This window comes from Lissotriton helveticus, chromosome 5_1 (genome assembly GCF_964261635.1).
Source record: "Lissotriton helveticus chromosome 5_1, aLisHel1.1, whole genome shotgun sequence".
Lineage (NCBI taxonomy): Eukaryota > Metazoa > Chordata > Amphibia > Caudata > Salamandridae > Lissotriton > Lissotriton helveticus.
This window is the reverse complement of record NC_136065.1, coordinates 526,124,264-526,144,522: the sequence shown is the minus strand read 5'-3', so window position 1 is coordinate 526,144,522 and position 20,259 is coordinate 526,124,264. Positions and strand designations below refer to the sequence as shown.

General features: G+C 43.2%; 1 protein-coding gene across 4 annotated transcripts in view; it reads left to right on the top strand.

The window, feature by feature from the left end:
* Positions 1-20,259, top strand: part of LOC144753257 (uncharacterized) — a 72,382-nt gene that overhangs the window by 33,624 nt on the left and 18,499 nt on the right. For 3 of the 4 annotated variants that reach the window (XR_013594269.1, XR_013594267.1, XR_013594266.1), the window contains 2 exons: positions 19,403-19,535; positions 19,649-19,682. The gene's annotated coding sequence lies outside the window, so the exon portion shown is untranslated. The remainder of the gene's footprint in view (positions 1-19,402; positions 19,536-19,648; positions 19,683-20,259) is intronic. The other variant, XR_013594268.1, reaches the window with a different exon arrangement.

The following is a 20,259-nucleotide window of genomic DNA, read 5'->3' as shown; positions in this document are numbered from 1 at the left end:
CGGAATGGCCACGACGGAGCTACGAAATGGTGCTGCTCTCATGCTAACCCCAGCTTCAGTCTGAAACATCCAGAAACACTGTAGACTACCAATTCGATCAGTTCCGGTAGCGCCCCAATGTAACCCGGTAGAGAAGAACTAGCCCTCCCCTCTTTGACTGATGGTTCTTGTTGCCTGTCCCTTCTGTTGTCATTTAACAGAACTATTTAGCCTGCTGAAAGGGGTTGTGTTTCGACCGCTGGTTGGTGGAGACATTTTGACTATATTCTGGACCTGCGTTGTCGCGTAATGCGTCATATGACGCGCCGCGTTAGCGCATCCGGAAGTCATCCGGGGCGCGCAGCGCGTAACGTAAGCATAACAAGTCATGTGACTTGTTAATAAAACTTTTCATTGGTTCATTTTACTTTTCTTATTCTAATGATGAAAGCCTTGGTCATATCACCTAAAAATTACGCTTTTAATTACTTCCGAACATTATTTTTTCTTAAATATATGTTATAATGTTCCAGGCTAATGTACTTTCCCGGAAATTTTACAACTGTCCTGCAAGTAAAATATATTCTTTTTTCGAGAAAAAGAGCGTTTCTTCGTCCCATGACGGAGCCGTTGAGCAAAAGAGGGTCGACCTGCTGTCTTAGTCGCCGATACGCCTGAATATGAGATTCTTATCGATCACTTTATGTTGCAGGAATAGAAAACACAACAGCCCTTGACCATTTATCTTTACTGCGTTCCTTCGTATTATACCTTTTACCCTTCATGTAATTGGTCTGCTTTATTTCACTTGCCTTTTAATGATTCTAAAACAGTGACTATTATTAAAAACTTTACCAATGTATATACTACTACCATGTTTTCTTTTAAAAACCTTTATTGTGAAAATTTCATTATACAAATACGAGCCTATAACCACGTGGGCCTGCCACGGAGCAAACTGTAATCGTATATGATGAATAGACATTTACACTGTAGAGGAACGTAACGGGCGGGCCATTAGGTTGCAAGAACTAAGGTGTCTAACAGTTACGGAATCGGTGGACGTACATTTTATAATTAAAATACGACAGGGCCAGTTACAATAAAATTATCTAGATATACATTTGCGGGCAAGTACCATGGGTGACGTTAATTCGAACTTTCAACAGTACAGTAATCAATAACACATCAGAACTTAATATCAATAGGGATGTCGAAATATTCAATCAATTCTCGTCCCCGCCCGCCATGTGCTTCAAAACTGCATACGTATCTCGTGATTTCAAGGTTCTGCAACCAGTACACAACAAGGAGTTACGAGTCCCATTTATTCCGGCGCCATTTTGGGCGAGGACGGGCAGGTCCAGGATATAGTCAAAATGTCTCTACCAACCATCGACTATGATGATGTTCATATGCTGTATTTATTAGAGTAACACTCATCTGTCCACATGAAATTAATTTACCACAATCTAAACATGTCATTTTAATCTTTCCAAAGTTCTTCTAAATATTTGGGACCGTTTCCCTTGCCTCTGAAGCTCTCAGTGCCACTTCTTTGATGAATGTACTAGCAGGTCAGGGGTTCTCCTCCAAATCTCTCTTTTATGCAGCACTATAATTAATTGGTGCCACCTCTCCATATGACGATGCATGGTATAGTTACCACAACTATATTTTTTTTCGCTTCCTCTGGAGAGTTCATCGTGGCAGATGAAGCGTGTAACGTACCGGGCATTTACCTTTTTTTGCATGTACAGGAAAGGAAAAAAAAATCGAGCATCCAAGTTCTAAGGTGTCCCAGGGCCATTTTAGTGGACCAGGCCCAAATCCAAAGAACAGGCCGCCATTTTGAGAGTCCTCTTGCAGCCGCCTGTCGCTGTAGCATCAAGAGCAGCCGAAACTCAGCTGAATGGCAACTGAAACGGTAAATGGGCGCCCCACTACATTTCAGCATTGTAGGATGACCACACCAGTACAGCAACTTGCTAGACATCACCTCGGTGCCATCCGGATCTCGGCGCCCCACTGCAGATGAAGAGCCTCTCAACTATGAAACCACCACGGTGACATCCGGATCTTGGCGCGTTGTGCTGCCTTCGGCCTATTCGCACATCGGTCCGCTACTGACGCCATCTCACAGGCTAATGGGGTGACCCACGCCGAGTTTCAGCATTGTAGGATGACCACACCAACTTGCTAGACATCACCTCGGTGCCATCCGAATCTTGGCATCTCAACGCCTAGTGGTATCTTCCATACAGAAAATATTGTTACGCTGCCTTTGGCCCCATTCGCACATCAGTCCGCAACTTAGACATCACCTCGGTGCCATCCGGATCTTGGCATCTCAGCGCCTTGTGGTGTCAGTCAGAAAATATTGTTGCGCTGCCTTTGGCCCCATTCGCACATCAGTCCGCTACTGAAACCATCTCACAGGCCAATAGGGCGCCCCACGCCGACTTTTACCATTGTACGATGGCCACACCAGTGGCACAACTTGCTAGACATCACCTCGGTGCCATCCGAATCTTGGCATCTCAACGCCTAGTGGTATCTTCCATACAGAAAATCTTGTTACGCTACCTTTGGCCCCATTCGCACATCGGTCCGCAACTTAGACATCACCTCGGTGCCATCCGGATCTTGGCATCTCAGCGCCTTGTGGTGTCTTCTACTCCGAAAATATTGTAGAAAATATTGTTGCGCTGCCTTTGGCCCCATTCACACATCAGTCCGCTACTGACACCATCTCACAGGCCAACAGGGCGCCCCACGCCGACTTTTACCATTGTACGATGGCCACACCAGTGCCACAACTTGCTAGACACCACCTCGGTGCCATCCGGATCTTGGCATCTCAGCGCCTTGTGGTGTCTTCAAATCAGAAAATATTGTTGCGCTGCCTTTGACCCCATTCGCACATCGGTCCGCTACTGACGCCATCTCACAGGCCAACGGGGCGCCCCACGCCGACTTTCAACATTGTAGGATGGCCACAGAAGTGCGACAACTTACTAGACACCACCTCGGTGCCATCCGGATCTTGGCGCGTTGTGCTGCCTTCGGCCTATTCGCACATCGGTCCGCTACTGACGCAAACTCACAGGCCAACGGGGCGCCCCACGCCGACTTTCAGCATTGTAGGATGGCCACACCAGTGCGGCAACTTGCTACACACCACCTCGGTGCCATCCGGATCTTGGAATCTCAGCGCCTAGTGGTGTCTTCTATTCCGAAAATATTGTTGCGCTGCCTTCGGCCCCATTCACACATCGATCCGCTACTGACACCATCTCACAGTCCAACGGGGCGCCCCACGCCGACTTTCAGCATTGTAGGATGGCCACACCAGTGCGGCAACTTACTAGACACCACCTCGGTGCCATCCGGATCTTGGCGCGTTGTGCTGCCTTCGGCCTATTCGCACATCGGTCCGCTACTGACGCAAACTCACAGGCCAACGGGGCGCCCCACGCCGACTTTCAGCATTGTTGGATGGCCACACCAGTGCGGCAACTTACTAGACACCACCTCGGTGCCATCCAGATCTTGGCGCGTTGTGCTGCCTTCGGCCTATTCGCACATCGGTCCGCTACTGACGCAAACTCACAGGCCAACTGGCGCCCCACGCCGACTTTCAGCATTGTTGGATGGCCACACCAGTGCGGCAACTTACTAGACACCACCTCGGTGCCATCCGGATCTTGGCGCGTTGTGCTGCCTTCGGCCTATTCGCACATCGGTCCGCTACTGACGCAAACTCACAGGCCAACGGGGCGCCCCACGCCGACTTTCAGCATTGTAGGATGGCCACACCAGTGCTGCAACTTGCTGGACACCACCTCGGTGCCATCCGGATCTTGGCGCGTTGTGTTGCCTTCGGCCTATTCGCACATCGGTCCGCTACTGACGCCGCCTCACGTGCCAACGGGGCGCCCCACGCCGACTTTCAGCATTGTAGGATGGCCACACCAGTGCTGCAACTTGCTGGACACCACCTCGGTGCCATCCGGATCTTGGCGCGTTGTGTTGCCTTCGGCCTATTCGCACATCGGTCCGCTACTGACGCCGCCTCACGTGCCAACGTATTTTCTCCGCATTTTACACCCTATGCCGCATAACAGGTCATGTGACTTGTTTATAAAACTTTTCATTGGTTCATTTTACTTTTGGTTTCCTAATGATGGAAGGCTTGATCATGTGACCTAAAAACAACACTTTTCATTGGATGCAAACTTTTTTTTTTTCCCAAACGATGAAAGCCCCACCTTGTTTCTGGATGTTTCAGACTGAAGCTGGCGTCAGCATGAGAGCACCACCATCTCGTAGCTCAGTCGTGGTCATTCCGCGAGCAATCATGGCAGCCGCTCCCCACCAGAAGCCTGCAGGAGTCGGAGCCCCCAAAACTTTTGATGAATTCTCAAGGCGGAGGGGACGCTTTCGAGAATGGGGTCCAAGACCTAGCAGACAAGCGTCCGATTTCCAAGGTGTCCCAGGGCCATTTCAGTGGACCAGGCCCAAAAAGGAAACAGCCTGCCGCCATTTTGAGAGTCCTGTGACAGCCGCCTATCGCTGCACCGCAAGAGTGGGCGCAACTCAGCTGAATTGCGGCTTTTGACACAGTGGACCAAAAACGGACGGAATGGCAACTGAAACGGTAAAGGGGCGCCCCACTACAACAGATGACACTCCACCTGGAGAGGCCCGTTCACCGCCTCCCCCGGGGCGCCCGCGCCGTTATTCGGAGCAGCATTGTAGGATACCAAAACCAGTGCGGCAACTTACTGGACATCACCTTGGTGCCATCGTTCTGCTGCCTTGGAACTATTCGCGCAACAGTTTGCTACTGATGACCCACCCCCCGCGACGCCCCATGCCGTTATTTGCTGGGTGGCAACTTACTAGACATCACTTTAGTGTCATCTAGATTTCAGCGCGTTCTGCTGCCTTGGAACTATTCGCACAACAGTTTGCTACTGATGACCCACCCCCCGCGACGCCCCACGCCGGAAATCTGGACGTTGTGCTGCGTTGGGACTATTCGCACAGCCGACCGCTACTTCGTTGTTTTTCCCTAAAAATGTTTATATGTTATTACTATTTTTGTTTTCTTGTATATATTTATAAATTATTAAAGTTTTATAATCTTACTACTTTGTCGGAGTGCTATATATTTTTAATGTGACACATAATTGTAAAAACTTTGATGTACAAAGAGTCATCCCTGGAATCTTCCGCTTCAGGCTCGGTCCCCTCCCCAATCACAATACAGGATGGTTTTCAGATAATAGCAACGCTTCTGCTGTGACGGATCTCATCGAGTGTGGGCCTTGATCTACTATAACTCCTTTGAAGAGGGGTGATTCTTTACAGCTGTGGCCATAAACTACATCTGCAGGGCTAGCTGATACCCTAGGACCAGCCTGGACAATCGGACACAGAGGAAAAGGAGTGTCAGAGGGTGCGGTAGTGAATAGGGCGAAAGGGAGGTGTCGGGCGGGCACAGGGTGTGATTCTCAGGGAAGAGCAGCGCAGATGGGGGGAGGTTTATTACCCATGCATAAGACAGAGAGCGGGGGTGACCACTGCCTGGGGGAGATGCTTGCGAGGGTGGGGAGCCATGCTAAGGATCGACAGCGTGCACAGAGTGGGTCTGGTCAAGGCATCTAAAATGGCTGCCGTGCACGACAAAAGTGTGGCATTTGAAAAAAGACAAGATGGCGCAGACAATGTTTTTCAACACTTCCTGATTTCCTTCGAATCGAACGTTAACAGACGTTGGGGCATATTACCAAAGTTAAGCGATATTTATCCCTAACGATGCTTAGCAACGATTTTTTTACCGTCAGAAATTATCGCAGATAAACCTTGCTATTATCAAGGTTTATCGGAAATACGATAAAAAACGACCGCAATGCATTAATATCGCTGAAAACTCAGCGATATTCATGCATTACCGAGCTAATGCTCTTAGCCATGTTATCCACCTCCCATTGGATAGCATGGCTAAGAACTGCTCAGGGCAGGTGGTAGCTTTTGGAGATATTCGCGCTTATCTCGAATATTTCCAAAAGTTGATAATAGGAGATAGCGATGTTAGCGACTGTTTCCAGTCGCTAACATCTTGGCATGCCCACTTTGCATGTCATTAGTGATAAATATCACTCACATGCAAAGTGGGGCCCAAGATGGTCGCTATATTCTACTAGCCGTCGCTAACTGGTGTTAGCAACAGCTAGGTAATACACATATAATTTTATCTCCGCGAAGCGGAGCGCTGTTACAGATATATATCTTGTTTCTGAACGTTAATTTCTCAAAATGCACTGAAGCACATATATTGAGACCTAGCAAAGGCACATCGGGCTACCAGTCCCTACAATTTTGCCAAGTTTCGTGCAAATCCATTCAGCTGTTCGATCCTACCGAGAGACAAGATGGCGGCCGCTACGGACTGTTTGGAATGTTTACAGACACAGGAGAGCCAATCAGCTTCGCTTCGCAAAGCTCCGTAACGCGAAAAGTACGCGAAGCGGTGCGCTGTTACAGATATATATCTTTTTTTGAACGTTAATTTCTCAAAATCCACTGGAGCACATATATTGAGATCTAGCAAAGGCACATCGGGCTACCAGTCCCTACAATTTTGCCAAGTTTCGTGCAAATCCATTCAGCTGTTCGATTATTATTATTTTTATTTTTTTTTGCCCCGCGGGGCCCTTTTAAAACCTCCACATCAAACCTAGGGGGTGAGCGACAATGTACTATGCCCCCTTATGGTCATTTGCCCCTTCGCTTTGGCCTCCTCTTGTCTCTCGATCCTACCGAGAGACAAGATGGCGGCCGCTACGGACTGTTTGGAATGTTGACAGACGCCGGAGAACCAATCAGCTTCGCTTCACAAAGCTCCGTTGCGCGTAAAGTACGCGTCCTGGGACGCTGCCAGGTCCGCTGTTACAGATATATATCTTTTTTTAAACGTTAATTTCTCAAAATCCACTGGAGCACATATATTGAGACCTACAAAAGGCACATCGGGCTACCAGTCCCTACAATTTTGCCAAGTTTCGTGCAAATCCATTCAGCCGTTCGGGCTAAAAGTGAGGAAAACTCAATGTTAAAAACACGTTTTGGGACCCCCCTTTTTTCTCGGCCCCCCCTTGATGAACCCCCCCCAAATTTTCAAGGTCTGCTCAGAAACAAAATGTGCCATTTTCCTGAAAATTTCAGCCAATTCCGTCCACAAACGCCAAAGTTATTAGACATAGAATTTTCAAAAAACCCATAGAGAAAAAATCCTAACTATATATACCTACTGGCGACCGCCAGTAGGTAATATATATATATATATATATATATATATATATATATATATATAGATGGCAAGTATTTAGTAGGGTCAAAAATTGATATCAAGGGGTTTTGGTGACATCATACACCACAAGGATGACGGCTCAGTGGCTTGTAAATGTCACCACAACCATGAATGGCAATAAAGGACCACATCCTACACGTAACCCTTTGTGTATTTTTTATATTACCTGTTTATTTTGAGTAGTTAGATAGACAAAAAAATGTTTTGTTGAAAGTGACTGGCTGGGGGCTGGGAGGGAGGCACTCACCAACACCAGAAAACTGACTCAGGGTACAAACAATGACACATGGACCCTAGCAAGTGCGCACTAACACTGCCACTTGCTCACTGCTACAAGAGTCTCAACGTGGACATAGGGACACTAACATGCTGCTAAAAGAAGAACCACACTAGGACACTAACAAGGGGACACTAACACAAATAAGTATTGTCACTAGGATAATTCTAAAGGTAAACAACATTAACACTGAGGTACTTGCCAAGGAAACACCGAACTAAGACCACCAATACTGCCATTAGAACGGTGATACTGGAGTGCTGACATGGGACACAGTCACTAATGCTGAGACACTGGCATGAGGGTGTTTCACTGAGACACTTTCACAGGGACTCTAGGGCACAAGTATGTGCACAGTAGGACACAATACCAGGTCACGACATAGGGACATTGACTGGCCGGAGAAGACATTAGTAAATTGAAATGTATATACCGGTAGGGGGCACTGACACAAAGACACTAGCATGGAGACAATGACACTGATCTATTGCCACTGGGGCACAGATACTGGAAAACTGACACAGAGACACCAACACTGACATTGGGATTTTTACCTGGGACAGTGAAACTGGAACAATGGCACAGGTCACAAACTTGACATGCAGTCACAGACTTAGTGGCATCAACAATGACACTGGGAGCCACTGCCATAGTGGCACCATCTATCACAGTGTAACACTGATACAAGGATACAGTCACTGGAACACAGATGCAGCATGCAACACTGGAATGCTGATGGGGGCTCAGACCTCAATACTGTGACAATGGTAGGGGTAGGGCAGTAACACTGAGATTGGAAAGGGGATGTTAGGATGCTCACACTAAGATACTGATGCAAGGACACAACACCCAAACACTCCCTGGAGGGATTCAAAATTGCTGTGCTGATCTGTGGTTGTTGACATGGGTCACTGACACTGGGACACTGACTTGGAGACAGAAACATAGGGACACAGGCATTGATACTGACACTGGGCACTGCAACACTTCAAGGAGTTACTGCCACAGTAACACAACCAAAAGAACTGATATGGGGACATTGATCCTGAGACATTGATACTTTGGCACTGACACTTGGTAGGCCGAAAAATAGGGGCACGGAACATGACACTGAAACACTGATGGGAGACACAGAGGGATACTGGTTCATATATAACAAAACATAGACATTGGGAAACTACCCCGGAACACTGAGAAGTTCTCAAATACTAATGCTGAGTCACTGACACAAGGACACCAGCATTAGGACAATGATGAGGGATGCCACAACACATGAATATTAACATGACACTGGGTACCAGCTTGAAGGCACAGACTGTGCATTGCTGACACTAGAGCAGAGCACACCTCAGTCTGCCCACGCTGTTTGGCACTGACACTCTTCTATCTTTACCCAGGGTGGGTGATTTCAAAACACACACATTCACTATGTGCTCGCTGCACAATTCTTCACCTTTCATTTCATGTAGTTCACACAAATACATAACCCAGCACAAGCTGTTCTGTACCTGCTCTGCTCAGCACTACATACTACATGTATTCCTCTAAGGCATACCAACGCACCTCACATGTATTATTCACACATGTCCTGTACAGTACTGCACCACCATTGTCCTGTAGCCTTCGCAGGCACACATACAACTAAAACAGAGTCACTTCTCATGCGCTACGCAGCACTCGGTCTCTACCTGATGTAGGACAAGGGTAAGTAGAGCACACAGAAGCAGAACTTTTAAAAAGGTGAGTGAAACTGTTGACCTCACTCCAGTGACACATTGTGAAAGTTCCCGTTCACTACTACTGATCACTACACGCTATGCGGCCACCACCATGCTTGTGCTGCTCAACTCCTGCTGAAGGTGGTAGCTTTCCAACACTATGAGGACAGAGCTTTGGTTGTCCCTACCGGTCCAACAATACCACAGTCCCTGAGACAGGCCTTTGTCATGGCGCAACCGCATGATTCATGTTTGCCTATGACAAAAAAACAGCATTAGGGATCCAGAAACAGAACAATTGGGCATTCTTACCGTGCAGAGGACATCATAGCACCAAGAGGGAATAACATTGGCAATTGCTGTTCACCACTAATATTTCCTAAGTTTTAATCTTGAGACAATAAAACAGTCTTTTATCATCCAAGCAAAATAATTCCTCAGCCCTGCCAAAATTAACCAGAAGTCTTTCTCAGCCAATATACATTCACAGAATTCAGATTTATAGTTCACAGTGGTGCACAGATGTCATATGCATTCTGGTGTCACAGTAAAGAAAGAGGGGCTTCAATCAGGCTAGGCCTGCTGCATTTGAAGGAGAGGACAATCCCCCGTTTGTATTGTTTTAGTTTTCATCATCATTTCAATTGCACCGCTTGCCACCTTCACAGTCAATGTAGAAGCACTCTGTAGGCAGTCAGGGAAAGAAAGAGACCACAACAGAATGAGGATCTACCCCCAAAATGTATCAATTCCTTTCCCTGCTAGTAGTAGAATCTAAACACTGTTTAATCTGTAAATACATTAGTGTAGGGGTTTAAGGTGTTTTTTAGGAGAGTGTCATAGCATTTTTCTGAATACTGCTGACTGACAGTGGGATCACATTGTTGTATGCATCATGTCTTTGTACTCTCACGTGTGACAATGTGTTTAGAACTGCCTTCAAAACTCATTTTGTTATTTGCAATGATTGTTACTAAAGTGTGCCTACAAAGGTAGCATTTGCCACACATTTCCCCACAAGTATCTTGATGGAAAATACACAAATCCATGTATGCTTGCATTCATATTCTATTCAGTTTTTTTAATAGAATTTTGTTAGACATGCTTTCAAAATACCATTTTACAAACATTTCCCAAACGGCTCCCTTCATTACTTTGTCACTGTGCTTTAAAGGCATAATTTCATATTACTTATCGTATATAGTTGCCAAGGTAGAATACTTTAAAAAGCTACTGTCAAATGTATTCGTTCTTTAAAACCTCAGTAAATTGTGTTTTTAAAGCTATTGTAGGGCTAACCACATCTCTGTTCACCCCAAGACCCTTTTTATGGTATACTTTTCATTTAGGGGCCAGGCTGCCCCAAAACTTCTACTCCTCGCTACAGGCCTGTACCCCTAGATCTCCCTCGCAGGGGTGTTTTGTGGCAGTCTTGAAGAGCTGTCTCTAACGTTTTCCTTCCCAGGCATAATTCATATGGTCTGCCTGGAGACAAGACATGTTGTCTCTGCTGATGGGGAGAGGCATAGCTTGGAATAGTAATAAAAACAGGCTGCACCAAGATCATTTTAAATGCCGCAATACGTCCTACCCACAAAAGAGAGTAGAGTGATTTTTCCAGGGTGCCATTGAGGTCTTAGTCTCACGCAAGAGAAGTTCAAACTTTCTCCTGGTGAAAGTGTAGAGGTCTGGCATCAGGGGGATGCCCAAGTAATTAATGGAGCTCATGAGTCAACAAAACTGAGTTATCTTGGGTAGGATTCTGCTAAGCGGTTCACTGCCATTATAATTAGAACTTCAGATTTGGTCATGTTTATTTGTAGCCCAGCAACTGCCTGTAACACCTTAAGGAGGAAGATCAGGGCTTGAATTCAGCACCAAGGGTCAAAGTTTGAAGAAATATATAATCTGCAAACACTAATACCCTTAAAGTATTGTGACAAAACAAAATGGATTCGCGCATCATTTCTGATTCGCCGCATGAAGACGGTCCTGAACCATTACAGGCCCCGTGAAGCATAATATCCTGGCAAATGAGAGAGCCACTCAAAGAATTCTTGCAGTCTGTACCACTGAGAAAACACTTCAGTGTCCCCATTCCTGCATCTAAATCTATACTGTAATTCCCAAGATTCATGGATGCATTCCCTACCCATTGTTTCATATATGCCTACCTAGTGGTGTTCTAGGCTATATTGAAACTGGAAAATTGTTACTGGCAATGTTATATGGCCATGAATTAACCATTCTGTGGACTGTGACTCTGCCACTGTAAAAAGGTCATCAATCTAATTTTTCAATGTGCAGCATTGTATATTTCGCATCCCTTTGTGTCATTGTTGTCTGCTTTTCAGTCAAATTATATGCAGAAAACAGAGACGTGCTGTTGATATATCGCCTGGGCACTTAACCAGAGTGTAATGATTTTAGCATCCAGCTTAATGGTACAATAGAACATAACTGTGATTGTCCATGTTGTACGATGGACAGATCCTGTTCCATTATATCTATAGCAGAAGATACAATGTTGCCCAGTGAATAAATTCTGGATGTCAATGTGGTCATACCATTGTCAACCACAGCCAAATCCTTTTCTAAGTTAATTCTGTCAATTTCACAAATCTCTCTTCAGCTTCTTGTTGAGAGATTTTCCAAATTTCATTATAAACATCATATAAGAAGCATTTCTGCCATGGTTTTTAGGGACCTAGCAAAAAATCCCTAAGATCCTTGTCGTCTGAGAGTAAGGAAAAGTGTTGTTTCACCTGTGACAGTGTCAAGGTTCTTAGCCAATCAGGCATAACTTCCCAACACTCTATGATGGCACCACTCCTGGAAGTTCTTGTTGTGCATGGTGTAAGACAGGCCTATGGATACTAAACCCTTCAGCGGTACCCCTGAATCTTGACTGATACCTATTTGTGTCTATAGGCCAAACCAACCATCCCTTCCAATTGCGGTCTGTTGAATTGTATGACATGCTATGCATGATGTCATTGAGTGTACCCTCACCTTTTTCTTTATAGTTTTGCCATCCCCCCAACTGTGAAAGTGAGGGAATACAAGGTGTGTTCAAGACCTTAGTCTTGGCTAACCCAAGACAGAAAGTCTGTTGCACAGTGTCGTTCAGAAAAAAGATTTGTCATGGTTTGAGAAATGCTCTAAATAGTGCCTCAGTTCCCTGAACCTACCATTCCTCAGTACCCCAGACTGATTTTATGTCTATAGTGTCTCCCCATAAGTCGAAACCCTGTTCAGACAGTTGGGTAATAAAGGATGCCGAGTATATCTGTTTTTTGTGATAGTGAGCATTCTTTTCTTCGCAGGTGCAGGCTTATGATAATATGAGCGTGGACCTAACATATTAAACCCAGAAAAATAAGCAAACTTTTGTGCAAACGTTTGTGAACTACCTTTCAGTGGTGTTGGGCTATGTTCCCATTGGTGGTAAGCGAAAACATTATGTGGTGCACTTGTTTTATGGAGAAAATGATGACCATAATGTTGGTAACAGAACATGGTATCAAAAACAGACAAGCCATCAAACATTTTATTTTTCATAAATGCTGCAGACAGTTCTAAATCAGACAATATACTATTAACACTTTCAAAATCCCAATGGTTAGAGTATATACTGCTCTAAAATAATAAAGTACTTTGGGAAGGACAATCATTTTTAGCACATTTCGTCTCCTAACTAAAGTCAAATGCAGACACTCAAGCAGATCCAACTGCTGCTTCACCCCTGAGACTATATTACCCCAATTAACCTCAATTAATTCTTGTAGAGACATGGTAATTTTTATACCAAGGTATCAAGCTTTGTCCATTACCCGACTCTCCCCCAGACAGGCCTGATTAGTACACACTATCTGAGTTTTGGCCACATTAAGTATATATCCAGAAACTGCCCCAAATTCTTCAGCAAGCTTTTCTATCTCCCTTATTGCTTGTGCTGGATCTGCAGAAGCTACTACAATATCTTCCGCATATGCTAGAATGCGTACCTGAAAAAGCCCCATTCCTTTGACCTTATACTAGCGCTTTGTTCTAGCATCTGCACAAATGGGGCAATATATAGCGCAAACAATATTGGGTAGCAGGGGAATCCCTGTCTTGTTCTCCTATTTATACATACTTGCTGAGATTCCCTGCCTATAACAAAAATTCTAGCTCGTGGTGACTTGTACATACTCTGAATCGCCTTGATAAAATCCGGCCCAAACCCCATTCACCGCATGATACCCCACATAAAAACCCATGAAACGTGACCCAACGCCTTTTCAGCGTTGAGAAATAGCAAACCAAACTTTTTATGATAACTCTATGAATATGAGTAATGGAACTTCTACCTGGAATAAATCCATGTTGGGACATAGAAACTAAAGGCGTAATAACTCGCACTAACCTATTAGCTAAAATCTTAGCATAAATGTTCCCATCGGCGTTCAACAAAGATTTTGGTCTATATGACCCTGGTGTATTAGGAGGCCTGTCCTTTTTTTAAACACCATTATATTAGCCTCATACCATGATGGAGGCACATTCCCTAGCTGGGCTGCCTGAAAAACACCCAACATATCAATTTTCAACACCTGAAAAACAGCTGACATATTTCTAATGGTAATTTATCTGGTCCTGCAGCTTTCCCACGTGCTAACTGTCCTAATGCTTCCTCCAGTTCCTCGATTGTTATCAATTCATCTAGAGATATTTGCTCCTCTGCACTTATCCTGATCAGGTCTATTTTTCGACAGAAATTCTCTATATCTAATTCATCTAAGTCATGTTGCCCATATAATTCTTGATAAAACTCACAGAAAACCCCCATAATACCCTCTTCTGTTTCAACCCTTTTGCCCGCTGCATCAATCATAGCCGAAATTCTCTGAGAGGATTGTCTAACTCTAAGTCTCTGTGCAAGGCACCGCCCAGTCGACTCTCCATATTCATATCTGTCTTGTTTATAAGTATTGTATTGGAAGGCAATTTCCTTATACCAAATTGCATTTATTTTTCTTTTGGCACATGCTATCTTACTATGTATGACTTTGTAGTCTAATCCCTGTCTAACTATTTTAGAGCAGTACCACTAGAGTTCACAAAAAAACAGCTGCAAGGGATTCAATCTATATGTGATAGATTCATGTTGGGACAACGAAAAGCAAGGAGAGCTTTTTAATTTATGATGTTACCACTGGGTATGGGAGGATGGACAGTCCCGAATTTTTGTTTTTACTATTATGTGTGTCTGCTGCCAACCATGCGTATCCTGCTGACAGGGGAAGATGTAATAAATGCAGAAGCTTCATCGATATATCAACTATGTTATGTTATGTTATTATCAATTTGTATAGCGCGCGTATACCTATGGGTGTCTTGGCGCTGCCGGTATTCCTTGCTGTGCTTCAGACAAAATAGTACTATGAGAGCCATGTCTTCAGTTGCTTTCTAAACTCAAAGAGCATTGGAATTTCCCTCAAGTATCGTGGGAAAGAGTTCCATTCCTTTGAGGTGTTATAGCTGAAGCTCCTACCTCCCCAATTCACCTTTCTTATTCTGGCCGTAGGCATCAGATGAGTGTTTGCAGATCTCAGGGATTTATTTGGAATATACCATTTAAAGAGCTCCCATAAAAATTGAGGGACTTCTTTATGGAGGGCTTTGTGAGCTATGCACAAGGCTTTGAATTATACCCTTTGGGCAACAGGCAACCAATGAAGGTCCTGAATCCCTATTCTGACCGACTGGTATTTAGGTATGTCCAGTACAAGTCTTGCGGCAGCATTTTGCACTGTTTGCAGTTTTTTTAGAAGAGTAGATTGAATGTTGATATACAGTCTAATTTGGGTAAGACCAGCGAAGTCACCACCGTCTTTCTGGATTTTAGAGGAATAAAAGGACATATATTTCCTTAGAAATTTTAGCATAAAATATGCAGAGGACACCACTTTAGATACCTGAGATTTAAGACTCAGCTTATCATCTATAATGACTCCCAGGTTTTTGACTTTGGTCACAGGTGTAGGTGGGGGCCGATATTATCTAGCCACCACTCCAGGGACCAGGGAGGAAAGAGATTCCCAAACATAATCACTTCCGTCTTGGAAGAGTTTAATTTCAGGCAGTGATCACTCATCCAAGTGCTAAATTTAGTCATGCAATCATGGAGCTTAGTGGAATAATTGATATCCTTGTCCACTGTTGAAATAACCAATTGGGTATCATCGGCAAAGGAGGTAGGAATCAGATCAAAGCTTCTGATTAAAGGGGTCAATTCTGCTACATGAATATTAAAAAGCATGAGGCTCAATGAAGAGCCCTGCGGGACCCCACAAGGCAGTGTAAACGGTGCTGATTTAAAATTGCCCAGATGAACAGATTGAGTCCTATCTTACAAAAAAGAGGTCAGAAGAGAAAGAGCAGTTACTCCAATTCCTATTATTTTTAGACGCTGCACCAGAAGATTGTGATCTACTGTGTCAAATGCAGCGGATAGGTCTAGCAGTATAAGAACTGCAGACCCACCGCTATCTAGAGAAGATCGAATTTATTCTGTAGTTTTTATCGTTTACGTGCTGTCATTGGTTCTAAAACCAAATTGACTATGATCCAGGACTTCGGTATCGGTGATAAAAGTAGAGAGCACTTTATTTACAATTTTCTCTATTATTGTTTCAGGTAAAGGAATTTTAGCAATAGGTTCGATAATCGGTAGGATCATTTACATTGAGGTTTGATTTTTTTAATAAAGGAAGAATGCAGGTCTGTTTCCAAACAGAAGGGAAGGACCCATGTGCCAGCATTTGGTTAAATAATTTAGACAAGTAAGGTCCTATAAAATGACCAATACTTTTTAAAATGCTAGGGGGGCAGGGGTCTTCCGGTGATCCTGATTTGGCCATGGAGATAGATTTAACTATTTGAATTTCTGAGGTATGGGTGAAGTTAAGTAGGAGTGTTTTGACTGTATCTTCCTGCCCTATCTTCTCACATGATTTTGAAGAAGCAAATTGATAAAAAAATTGGTCCACCTTAGATCTAAAAGTATGAGCAGTGTATCGCATAAATCTTGGCTACAAATGACAGGGTCCCCATTTATACTTGACGTCAAATATTTGACTGTTTGAAAAAGTTCCTTGCTTGAGTACCCAGCTTTTTCAATTAGGGATGTATAGTATTGGCTCTTTTCGCAAATGACTTTTTTTTAAAAGTTTGTTACAGAGCTTTGTATTTAACTATTTCTGGTGCTTCGTAGTGTTGTCTCCAGGCTCTTTTTTGCCTTTTGCAAGCCTGTTTATCCAGTCTTAAGGCTTCAGAAAACCATGGGGCTGAAGGCGTTTTCCTGTTTTTATTAGTGGTCACAGTAGGGGCAAGGGTAAGGTAGTTGGAATCCAGCCATGATGTGTATTTTATAGCTGGAGATTCTGCATTTAACTCCAGGTCCGACTGAGTTTGGGCTAAATGTTCCACCAGAACCAGAGGATCAATGCAATGCCAACATCTACAAGTGATACTAGTAGAAGTGTTACTCCTGTAGTCACATAGAAATAGGCTTGTATCTAAAAAGGATAGCATGATGGTCAGACCATGTTAGCGGAAGAGTATGTATATTATGAAGAGCAGGGGTATTGGAAAAAAGACCATCTAGAGTATGACTTGCTAGATGCGTAGGTTATTGGATAAGCTGAATAAGGCCCAACTCAGACATCAACTCCAAGAGCTCCTTTGTGTCTTTGTCTCCAACATTTCCAGATGAAAGTTCCAGTCACCCAAAAAAGTAAAACATTTGTTTAGGAGACTAAGGTCCAGACGTAGGAAGGCAAATACCGGTCGGTAACGTCCGATTTCGGCCGTTACCGACCGGTATTTGGAGTTTGGGATATAGGGGCATGTTAAAATACAGATTCGGGAATTGTACCGAATCGGTAAAATACCGAATCAGTATAATTACCGAATCTGTATTTTGACATGTAGGTAGCACTGTAATCAGTGCTACAGGGGTTTAAGAATTCTTAATTTACCACCAACTAGAAATTGGTGGTAAATTATGAAAACCCTTTAAAAAGCATTTCATTTGTTTTTGAAACAGTGCCATGTTGCAGATGGTCATGTATGTCTGCAACATGTGCACCCATGCACGATTGAGGGGTGCAACAGGGTGTCAAAGTGACACGCTGCCACCCTTCAATGTTTCCCCCAATTAATTGACATTCATTCCTATGGGCCTCTAGGCCCATAGGAATGAATGGCAATTACCGAATCGGTAAATACCGATTCGGTTATTACCGAATCATACCGATTCGGTAATTAAATTGGTAAAATTACCTACATCCTGATTGCCAGTTCTTAAATACCGAATCGGTATGATTCGGTATTTAAGAATCGGTAATCTGGGATTACCTACATCTGGCCCTAAATTCTAAAAGTGGGCTTAAATTCGCAAAGAAGGTATTACTTGAACCAGGTGGGCAACAGATTAGAAGACCATTAAAAGAGTCTTGTCCCTGGAACGAAATTTTATTGCTTGGGGAGGAAGCTAGAAACGTGCTAGTGAAATTCTCTGAGCAAAACTACTATAAAAAAACAAGGTTTAAGGTCATGATTACAGTTTACAAGGTATGGAAAAGGGATATTCCACAGCTGAATTAATATTCTCCTCTCAATTCAGCTGTGAGGTTGCAAGAAATATTTTGGGATTATAAAATGCTGTGTTGGAAGATGAAGGGGATTAGATATTTGGGTGATTTATTTAAGGGGGGTATTATGCTCACTAAGCTGAAAGTTATGAACTTCAACATCAAGAATTTTTTTAATATCTGCAATTACATGACTATCTTGTTAGACATCATCTACATGTGGGTATTAAGGTATTACCGGTATTATATTCTATTTTAATTGAGTCTCAAAAGGATAATTTGGCTGCTCATGATCTTAAATGGTCTGCACGATTAGGGCATAATGGAGAGGTTATGCAGATTGCTATCAGTACTACTGGGAAAATATTGTTATCATCGAATTTGCAAACACAACACTTCAAGATCGTCTTTGATTTATATCACACACCAGAGCGTATGATGAAGTGGGGTGGGAATAACGATGGAAAGTGCTTCAGATGCAGCAACGATAGAGCTGATATTGTGCATGTCTTCTTCAACTGTATGGCACTGTCACAATTAAAGCAACAAATAGAGCTGTTTTTGCAAGAGGTTACAGGAATTCCTATATCAATAAAGAAGGAAATGATCTTACCAGGGATATGGGCAAAGGCCTCAAGTGAACAACCAGTATACAAATGTAGATATATAACATTCATCGCCACAGCAGTGCCATGTTTATGCATTGCCTCATGTTGGCTTCAGAGTGAGGCTCCCACATTTGAGATGTGGAGGGCTACATTTTATAATATTTTTAATTTAGAATACAGTTTATATTCTCAGAAGTCAACCAGACGGCAAAAATGTGGGATACAGATATGAGAATCTATGATACAATATATGAAATAATTGTTGAATTCTGATAGCATGAGGATATTATGATTGAAATATGTTCTTTTTTTGTATGTGTTCTGTTGCTGGCAAGGTACTGAATGGTATTGGGTTAATTTGTATGTATTGACCATAACTGATATGATATGTATTTGTGACATGGATTGAGTCAATAAAAAAATTAAAAAAGGGTTAGAATATGTACTGGAGATAATGATATAATTTAAAGACATTTTGAATACATGTGGTGTTTTCAAAAGTTCAGTGGGACCAAACACATCATATGAAACTCTGTCCCAAACTATTCCATCAGAAACTGGAACTGATGTAATGTTCACATAGGACAGGTCTCTTTGTTCATGATGAGATGACATATGAGGTTTCAAAACCAAGTTCACATCTGATACTGCGGAGCGTTCTGGGAGATAGTGTCCATTCACTAGTAAGAAAAAAACAGAACTGTAGGAACAGCATTCCAGATATTATCCAGAGCTGTAGCCATGGTGAGACTAGGTATGTCTTTTTCAGAAAAGTGTAGAACTCATGAAGTTGGTTTTTGCAGGAAACTGGAGATGGCGGTGACTAAGATTTAATTGGACCCAGAGAAAATGTGTCAAATCAATAAACCAGGATAGAGCGACGCACGCCATAGACTACGAAGGGAAACAGATACGCCGCAGGTGTTTACACGCACGGTAAGAACTAGAGACAGTTGAAAGCTTTGAACATTAGTCAACTTAGCCATTCTAATCACACGCTATTATATTATAGTCGAAGGTGACATTGTATTTACATTTTGTCGTTACAGTTTGGGGCTCTAGAAAAATATATGAACTGCCCAGGTTAGTACACGAGTAAACGGTTGGTGATGAACACTAGTAAGAAATATCACACCGAATATATATCACCATGCATGTGATGCAGAATAGATCTCACTAAGCTAGAGGTTTTTATGTAAAGGGGTATAAGGTGACACAGAGTCAGAGTACAGCATTGACATGCAAACCGGGGACCGGAAAATAAATATTGATGTTGAAGTAAAACGGCATATTTTGCGATGTACCCATACATGGTTTGACATATTTTTTCAGATGAAAAGTCCCCTGAGGAAGAGCTGTTAGCTCGAAATGCATCGGGCAAATTGATTATGAAACAGATTGACTAAGAAATGAATTAAGCAAATGATGAAAGTTATGATGATCCAATAATGATACATTTGGAAAATAAATGAAAACAAATACTTGAATAATATGAGAATACCTTTATTTTGAATTTGAACAAATTTAATGTCGAGTGCTGATGTGATTGTGGATCTTGAGACTCAGGAAACACTCTCTTGAACCATTATTTGTACCCCCAACAAGCTCAGTGGGGGATTCACATCAAGCACCAATCACGCAGTTGAAAACAATACAAATT